The 10,146-nt window shown below is 40.8% G+C and overlaps 1 pseudogene; it reads right to left on the reverse strand.

The window, feature by feature from the left end:
* The window catches only part of LOC112101782, a 50,987-nt pseudogene extending 43,832 nt beyond the window's left edge, over positions 1 to 7,155 (reverse strand).
* Between the last annotated feature and the right edge of the window lie 2,991 nt (positions 7,156 to 10,146).

A 10,146-nucleotide genomic window follows, 5' to 3' on the forward strand; every position in this document is an offset into this window, starting at 1 on the left:
GGGGGTGGGGGGGGGAATCCATTCCCTTAGTGAGATGCACTAACTGTGGGAGACAGCATGAACAGGTCAAGGAGAAGCGCCCCACATTAGGACGGCATTGCAAGGAATGTAGCAAGTTGAGCCATTTTAGCAGTTTGTGCAAGAGCAGAGGAAGGTCTCAGAAAGATTCAATCAGACTTGTACTAGAGGGGGAGGGCACACCAGAGAGAATCAATGACATCATGACTCTCTCCTTGTGCTGGAGAGTATATCAGGATCAGGCTGTCAGGCCAGAAAAACAACAAGGGACAATACTGACCTCTGTGCATGCAACAATGTTAATATACCTATGCCATTTCAGCTGAATAGTGGGGACTTCTGCAAAGGGATTCCTCAGGGTGGAAGGTAAACACCATGGACACTCGGCCATATCTACACATGCCGGGGATCGACACTGCTGCGATTGATGCAGTGGGAGTCGATTTAGCGAGTCTATCTAAATTTTTAGGCACCTATATACATTTTAAATTATGGCCCATAATTACACATTAAAACCTGTGTAAATCAGTCAATGTACTTCCCTTTTTCACCTTGGCTGATGCTACTAGATTTTTAGAGATCTATGTATTTATGACTTTAAAAAAATTCTGAAATGTATCATTATAAAATGCTGCAATCACTTGAAATACATATCTAAACTTCCCTTCATATTCATTTTTAGATAGACTTTTTCCATGTTTCTGGTTGGGTTAAACCTCTTTGAAACAGGGATAGAACCACCACCTTTCATTTAAAATAGTTGTAAGAAGCCATTAAGCTCCTTTACATAACTAGATAGCTGAAATAATAGGAACCTCCACCCCAGAACCTGGGCACTTCACCTCCCAAAACAATGGCCCATGCAAGGCACATATGGGTGAAGGGGTTTTGCTGGCTATTGTTCTGTAAAGGTTTGTGTGTCTGTGAGAGAAATGTCAGGAAGACCAGAGAAGCTGAGAAAGAATGCAGCATGGAGGCACCAGACACAGCCTGAATAAGTGCTGGAACACAGACACCAGCTTCTAATTTTCCCCAGGGGTGCTCAACCCCCACTCAGCCCCAGGCCCCATCCCCACTCTACCCCTTCCCCCACCCCCAAAGACTCACCCCCGCCCTGCCTCTTCCTGGCCCAGCTCCACCCTCGCCCTACCTCATTCCGCCCCCTGACCTGAGTGTGCCCCATCCCTGCTCCTCCCCCACCCTCCCAGCACCTCCTGCATATCGCTGAACAACTGTTCTGCAGTGCTCAGGAGGTGCTGGGAGGGTGGGGGAGAAGTTGATCAGCGGGGCTGCCAGTGGGCAGGAGTGGGGGGGAGGGAGAGGAGCTTGGCTGCTGGTGGGTGCTAAGCACCCACTAATTTTTCTCGGAGTCGGCGCCTATATTCGGGAGCAGGCAGGAGCGGCGCCAGGGTTTTTGGCGGCCTAGTCAGGGGTCCTTCTGCGCTCCTGGTCTTCGGGGCACTTCAGCGGCAGATCCCGGAGCGAGTGAAGGACCCACCACAGAATTGCCGCCGAAGACCCGGAGCGCGGAAGGACCCCCCGCCGCCGAATTGCCGCCAAGGGCAGCAAAATGCCACCCCCCCAAATCCTGGAAGCGCCAGCCCTGGGAGCAGGGCCCAGAGAAAAGCCTAGAAACAGAACTTTTAGGGCTGAGTGCTGCCTAAAAATGGCTTGGAGCTTGGAGCAAAGAAACTGTCTCCTGCTGTTTGATTCCTCTTGTGTTCAGGGAAACAGCGTCTTGTACATTTTTTGTAAATAAAAGGATTGCATCAGAGATACCCAACTCCATCATTAACTTCCCTAACAGAAACAACCTGCAAGACTCCGATCTGGCCAAAGGGATGCCACTCTGTTGTAAAGTATGTCTGAAAATTGGCACAAAAATCCATTTGTTAACAAGTGACAGTGAATAAGTATAAGGCTGAATACAGAATTTAAGGAAGTAAAACTTATCTGAGCAATGTCTAAAGTGCCAGTAAAAAAAAAAAATAGATAGCTGCATATTGTATTTGAAAGATGAAAATTTATTTACACTTTCTGGAAATTCTTAATAGAAATATCTAAAGAAAACACCAAAGAGCAGTTCTTCACACACAAAAATCTCTTTTGGACTAATTCATGTCTTCCTTTACAAACACAGACTTCTGGACTTCCCAGCTCTACCTCACTCCTTGGCATAAATTGAGATCGACCCAATCCAGTGGTGATTCTGTAATATTGAAAAGTGTAATATACTACACCCCTAAATGTCAACATGAATTCTGTTCCTGACCTTTGATTCAGGTACTTCATCCTGATCTACTTAATGTGCAAAGTGCCTTAAATCTCTCATGAAAGCTTTTCCTAATATTAAATTAAGTGAAGATATCTCAAATGCTTAGCAGCTGATTTTCCCTAAAGATGAAAATCCAAAGTAAGCCAACTTAATTAAGAATTAATTCCCTTTAAACCACAGCCTGAATTGTTCATTTCTACTTCAGTCCCTGATCAATTATTTGTGGCATGAAATTATCTACCAGACATGGGTGCAAATTAATTAAAATGACAAAAAGTAATTTCACATATCTTGTCAGATTCCATCCTGGTTTTTTTAATGTCTATGTGTTAATAAAATGTGTTAGCCTCTTTATAAGGCTATCTGTTATGACTTCTCTATTTCTCTACATAGACCAATATTACCAACTTCTTTATTATAGCACTATCTATTTCTCACTACCTGGCTCCAAAGGGTGAGATTTTAAAGGGCATCCTATGGAACTCCTTCCACAGGAGGCTGCTTAGCTAGCTGCTGAACAGGTGCAGAGAACCTTATAGGATTCAACAACAACACGGTTAAAAAAAAAAAAATCTCCAATCAAGCAATCTGATTGCCCTTGAACAAAAAGAAGGAACTTCTTCAACCAACTACTGGTTGTTTTCATTTTGGAAAACTAACATAGTATTTTGGCAGCTGAATACACCAGGAAAGCTAGCAAACCATCTTGGAAAATATTCACCACAGAAGGCTCTGGAACTAAACTTCTAGCTCCACACGTGGGAGTAGGGAAAGATCACTACAGTGATATGCTGCTAGTGTTTTAACAAATGTTTTCCTCCTTAGCTTGTTACAAACCAATGTAATCCGATGCATGTACTTGTAGAGGAGAGGAGAACCAAGAAAGGAGGCAATATTACTGGGCAAACAAACATATGAAGCTGCTCTTTCTACTGAGAGTGATTTTGCTGAAAAACATGCTGAAAAAACTGACAATATGGCAGAGCATTCAACATATGTAACTTAAAGGAAAGGAAAAGACCTTTTAGGAGGATCTGGGACTTTTCTCCTCCAGCAATGTTTTTTAAAGTTTCTACCATCTGGCACAATCTGGTCCACTATAAAGGCAACAAAACTGCTTTTTTGGATGGGAGGGGGAGAATATTTTTCTCTCTGTGTATATTTATAATCTCCAGGATAATTTAACAGTCCACAGAGTAGGGTCAATTACATCACAGGCAAGAAAAACATCCCAAACTTCTCTTCAGCATGGTGGCAGATTTTTAACAAGAGATCTATGGAAACCCAAAGAGTCCCTTTCATGATTTTTCCATTCTCGAGTGGCTCTCTCTGATGAACATATGCATCTAGTAACTAGTAATGAGAAACTACAGCACAGTCAAGATATTAGGGCATGAGTCATACAGGTTTGAAGAAAAGGGCCACGATTTTCAAAAGCCGGAGCCTTAAGCTAGGCACCTAAATCCATATTTAAGCAGCTAAAAATGACATTTTAAAAAGTACCTAAATTATTTAGTAGCACAAGTCCTATTGAAGTCAATGTGTGCTCCTAAATCACGTAAGCATTTTGGATAATCCTGTCTTTAGATGCTTGAATATAGACTTAGGCTCCTAATTTTAGGCTCCTATTCTTGAACATTTAGTCTGTTATCTGTAATTTTTGCAGCTCATACGAATGCAAAGCTTATGTATAAATTGAGTTTTTAGGACTAGATCATCAGTCTGGGAGCCCTAGCGAGTTCAGCGTTTAAACAACCTGGCCATCGGTGCTATAGTGTAACCAGTGCTAGTGCACAATGCAGATAAGGCCAAACATGCACACAAACATGGAAGGCTAATTAGAGGAACTCGGGTTCACAAAACAAACAGATAGTAAAAGTATTGATACAGAGAGCCTTTAATATTGTTTTGTTCACATCATTAAATTCATTTTCGTAGTTCAAATATTAGATTTTTGCTGTACATATCTCTATGTGGTATAGCAACAACACTACTTTAAAATAATACTGTTTGAGGAGACATCCAATGCAAAGAATATCTTTACTGAATATGAAGGTTGACATCCTGGACTCCTACTGGAGTTTTGCCATTGACTTCAGTGGAAAATTTCACCCCAAATGTCCAAACCTAACAAGCTATACCTGCACGTGGCTCATGACAAGAGGTTCTGCTAGGACATGTCACGTTCTAAGGCCCCAAGACTGCAAGTTGGACCTTACCCTTGCATGCAGCCTTAATAGAGTCAAAGAGGCTCTGAAATGGTGCAGGGTCCTGCCCATTCAAGATAAGGTCCTTGGTCCCCAAAACCACATGCAGCAATGAGGTACTCAGTATCAGCAGGCTTCTTATTTTTGTCTGGCAGAAGGAAAACTGATTTGCTGAAAATACTTTATAAAATTCTTCAAAAGCTGACACTTCTACTCACGGGAATTGGTTCTGTTGAAATAGTCAGTGTTTGACCTGCTTTATAATCTTAAAAATAACTATCAATGTTTTTGGCAGTTATCTCCAAAGGACCAAAAAGAGGAAAGACAGATAGGACAAGGCCTTTCTGAAGAGATTTTCTTAATAGCCAGGACTTGAAAAATGTACCTGACGCATGCTAACACAAGGACTGAGTCTACTTCTCAAGGTGGAAAAATAACTGTGCCTCTCTGATCTTTTCCAACTCACACTTCTTCCTGTCCCTAGTCACATGATTTGATTCATATTAAGTTTTGGGGAATAAACTGATCACCTAGGAAGGAATCTGCCCACTGTTGAGCACTGCACAAATAACCAGCTGTGTTAATAAAATGGTTGTCAGAAAACAAATTAACAAAGAAGGATGAAGTTGATATTTTTCACAAGTAATTCTTACCCATGTAAGAAGTCCCATTGTCACATGATTAATCCTTGAAAAGTCCCATTATTTATTGTTTGAGTAAGGATTACTTACATGGGTAAAGGCTGAAGGACTGGTTCCTGAGTAATGTTAATTTTGTTAAAATTAACTAATGTGAGAATTTCAAGCGGCATATATATGATCTTAATCTAAATAAAATTGAAAATGTTACCTCATCGTTATTTTTAGCAAACTACTGTAAAATGTGCACATCTTTTTACATAAGTGAAGCTGTCATTAGCTTATGAGAACTCAGCACAACAAATGTTCTTATATTTTCACTGATTTTTTTTTTTTAAACCTAATAGCCATGCTTCAATTATATTACCTCTAGGCTCTATGCGATCTTTATATTGAATGAATATCAACCTGAGTACAATGTTTATCTATTTATGCTCGACATTTTTAGTTTATGTAATTTATTAAATGTATGTCACATTAATATGGACAGTTCCAATCTTGCTTTTATTGAAGTCAGAGGGGGAAAAACAACATTTATTTCAACAGGATTTAAATTGCATAGATTAATGTATTCTGGTTATAGTAAGAATGCAGAATATTGAACATTACAATTAATCAGAAACTTAACTTTATGTACATAAACAGAAAGTAAGTAAAGACGTATGGCTTCTTAAATTCTAGATACAGTTAGGTAAGCAAGGGCCAGATCCTCAGCTGACCTAAATAGACAAACATGCAGCTGAGGAGCTGTGCCTTTGGCATTACTGCTAGAGGTAGTCATTGTATGTATAGTTCATAGTTCACAATCACTAACACAATTTATATTTTTGCTTGGCACTATAATTTTTGCAGTAAAATGTAATTACCCTATAAGCCATGGCAATTAAGGTTATACTCTTTAATAAATTCTCTCTCTTACCATCACATCCTTGACATATATCCTCATACCCTCCTTCCCAAAAAAGATGTCATCTATGTTCTCAAGGATGTACCTATCCAAGGACAATGTGAGCTTTTTCCCTGACAGGAAAGAGATGGCATCTATAAAGATCAGCTTGTGCAGCCAAAAGTTCAAGTTGTTGCCAAATACAATTCGCTGAGTCTCAAATCTCAAACAACAGCAGCATTTAAAATAACTCTGGAAATGCCTTGTGGGACTTGTCCCAGTGATTTTATTTGAGCTAATAAGATTGATTAATGTGAAACGGTTAATCTGGAAAATTGTCCAGTCTTTTCCAGCCAGTGGACCCGTTACAATTTCTGAAGCTTTGGTAATATGAAGTAAAGGAGAATGGTGGTTTACACAACAGTTCTTAAGGCTTAAATTGTTACACAGGTGCAATGGAAAGCTTTTTACTTGGGCACTAAGGAAACTGTCCTTATTGGCTTTATGAAAACCAGCCATGCCAACACTGTAATCCACACACTATCTGTCCAAAATGTCTCAGTGCCATAGATCCATATTTACATATTTTAAAATATTTTCCATAAATAGTGCATATTGCTCCCTTCCTTTACTGATAAGACTTGGAATGTTTCCTTTGCCAGTTGCAGTCTCCATGTTATACTGAAATCTACTGGATTCTAGGATAATAATGCAATAATGTCCTGTCCCAGCTGTGAATACTGGTTGCCCACCAACACCAGGACCACAGGATCAGTTCTAGATCCACCAATGGGTTGATCTCTTTTCATTTCAGGTAGACAGTTAAATAAAAATCTTGATGTTTCCACATTCCATTTTGGGGAAAGTCTTAGAAACTTCTATTTCTTGCTTGTATCCATTGCACAAATACTAAACAGAAATAACAATGCTTGCCATACAAAATAGGGTCAAAAGACTCTTCAAACATGTCTAGGACAGTGATTTCCAGCCTGTGGTATGTGGACCCCTACAGTCTGCAGACTATGCCTAATATTTCCAAAGGGTCCGCACCTCCATTCGAAAAATTTTAAGGGTCCGTAAATGAAAAATTTTGAAAACCACCGGTCTAGGAAATCTGACCACAGAGTTCATGGTTTAGGACTTTCACCCTGCCTGTCTTGATAATTAACTGTGTTTTGAGGGAGGAAGGACATATTTTGAAACCAATCCTTAACAGCTCATGTAACCATTGCAGTAAGTAACTGATGTTTGTTAAAGTGAATTTGATATATTATCCATAAGTCCCCATTTTCAGTTAGCTGTATGCTAACTATGCATGACATAGTACAATCTCTAAACTCACTATATGATGTTGTGATCAGTCTCTCCATTACTATATCAGGTAGAAATTAAACAGATAACTTAGAAGAATCCAGATTTCCAATGGCAATATCTGAAAAGAAAAACACACCTGTATTTATATTGCAAATAGATTAAAATAACCAATAAAGTTTGCACACATACTGAAAATCAAGAGTAATGGCTAAGATACAAAATAGTTAGTTATAATGAGACAAAACAAATTACGAGCAGTTTGAAGTTTCATTACTGAATGGGAGTATACAAAAGATACTGTAGCAAATCTGCAGCCACCTAATTCTTAATGGAGGTCACTATTCAGCACACTAAAGCCCTGATCCAAAATCTACTGATGTCAATATGACCCTTTATATTGACTTTAATCAGGCCCTATGGCCATTTGGAACTTCATGGCAGTAGCAGTGATAAAACTCTGGTCCCTCTGCTCCAGAAACATAGGGCTTGTGATACAGGGGAAATCTCCATTAGCTGTTGGCATTAGGGACCTATGACTAAAAGTTTGGTAGTTTTGAATCCATCCAATAGAAAGGAGTGGTACATACACATTTACACTAACTTACAGCAGGTTTTAAAATGGTGAAAAAAATATGAAACCTTTGAATTTAAAATAAAAGTGGCCAGCTCTGTACGCAGGTCAAAAAATGGAAGAAATTTTAACTACTCCCTACCACAAAACCATGAAAAAAATTGTTGGCATTTGAAAAATTCAAACCATGTTGACCAGCTCTACACTTAATCAGCTCAAAAAATTATTATAGGGGCTACCACAGTAGAAATAATAAAGTAGTTAATAATAATTTGTTAAAACAATCCCACTAAAATATACAAGGTGTATCTTTGGGACTGCTTAGTAAATGAATAATGATATTGAATTCATCTAATGCAGCTCAAAGTTAACATGTGCACATCCTTCCACTCCAGAAGAAGCAATCTGTTGGCTGCAGCAAGCAGGGCCTGTGCTAGGACTTTTCTTCTCAAGCCTATTTTCACCTCAGCTGTTTCACGCCATGCTCGTGCCCCTCCAGGTGCATCTGGATATAATCAATTGTACAGCGCCTGTCATCACTCTGCACAGTCCAACAGCCACAGGCACCCATCCTACAACGGCAAACTTCCCAACACCGAGGAGTTCAGAGAGCGAGATGCAGGCGTGGCTGAATCCAAGCCTCCAACCTTCCCCCAGCCTTGTGCCTGGGAATGATTGGACCTGCATGAAAAGGGAGAGCACATAGATGCAATTTAAACACTACTCCAATGTCACCCTTAACTCTGCTTAGCCTCTTCCTCCTCCAGCAGGTGCAGAGCTCAAACATCCTGGCCATGGTGGGGAAAGAACCTGTGGAAAATTTACAACTCTGTCCTGGCTCCCTCCATGTCCTTGGGCTCCTGCTGTTCCCAAGAGTCTAGTTGCTTTTCAAAAGTTTCCATAAGCTGCTGATTTTACTGCTGCTTCCCTGCCACCCTTGCTACCATGAAACATAGCAGCCCTCACCTCCCTCAGTTCACACAGCAGGTATCTCGTCCTCCTCCCCAGCATTGGTCCTAAACTGCAGCACCGTGTCCCCGACTCCATCTCCCCATTCACAGCCAATCTTACACTTCAGGAAAGTAACGTGAGCCCCCAAAAGTGCTAGAGCGGATTATGAATCTCTGAGGCAAACTACTTAGGGCTGGTCCACACTGGGGCTGGGGATCGATATAGGAAACGCAACTTCAGCTACGAGAATAGCGTAGCTGAAGTCGACGTTTCCTATATCGAACTAAAAGTACCTACTTCCGGTCCACGTGGCGCAGGCAGGCTCCCCCGTCGACAGCGCTTCCTCCTCTCGGCGAGCAGGAGTTCCGCAGTCGACGGGGGAGCACTTCTGGGATCGATCTATCGCGTCCAGATGAGACGCGATAAATCGATCCCAGAAGATCGATCTCTACCCGCCGAATTAGGCGGGTAGTGTGGACCAGCCCTTAGAGAGTGAAATGAAGAGAAGAAGAAAATAACCCTCCACCAGAAAGCAAAACACTCTAGGCAAGGCTCCTTGTCACCAGCTAGACAGGAACTGCTCCCCTCTGCAGTGTCCCTAATTTTTGTACCAGATACTTTTGCATGCAGCAGCTATGGTAACTGCACCCTTCCTAGTATAAACCCTTTCTTCATGGAGCACATTTAAAAGACTCAGCCAGCTTGAATGATTCACAGTTTTCTATTGAACGTGATTTGCAACGCATCTCACCCTGACCCAATAATTACACCAGGACACATTGATTGGAAGAGAGAGAAAAACTATTTCTCTGGTCTCAAACCCTACAGCAGCAGCTCGATACAGTGCCCCCCACCCCAACCCTTTCAGACTGTTGTTTCTGTCAGCATGTCTGTATTTTAGGCAAAGACAATTCATGTAAATTTTGAAAGTGCTGAAAAGCACCAACTGAAAAGGAAGTGGGACCAACGTTTTTAAAAGACGTTTTTATGCATGCACCCACACATACAACATTATTCAGCGCCTTTAGACAGATAGATCCATCAGACTGGAAGGATAGTTCCTTGTTAGCTGTTTATATGAGCCCTGCGAATGACAGAATGTAGACTACCATGTTCAGACACTGGCCATAGTCTGATACCATTTATACCAGTGTAAATCTGGACTAACTTCATCAAATTAAATTGAGTTATATCTGTGGTGCAAGTGACATCAAAATTTGGCCTATGAGGATGTTACATATGAATATATTTTGTTGGAAGCAAATTCAGAGATCATGCATTCTTCT

Source organism: Terrapene carolina, unplaced genomic scaffold (assembly GCF_002925995.2).
Source record: "Terrapene carolina triunguis isolate 2854851 unplaced genomic scaffold, T_m_triunguis-2.0 Scaffold66, whole genome shotgun sequence".
NCBI lineage: Eukaryota > Metazoa > Chordata > Testudines > Emydidae > Terrapene > Terrapene triunguis.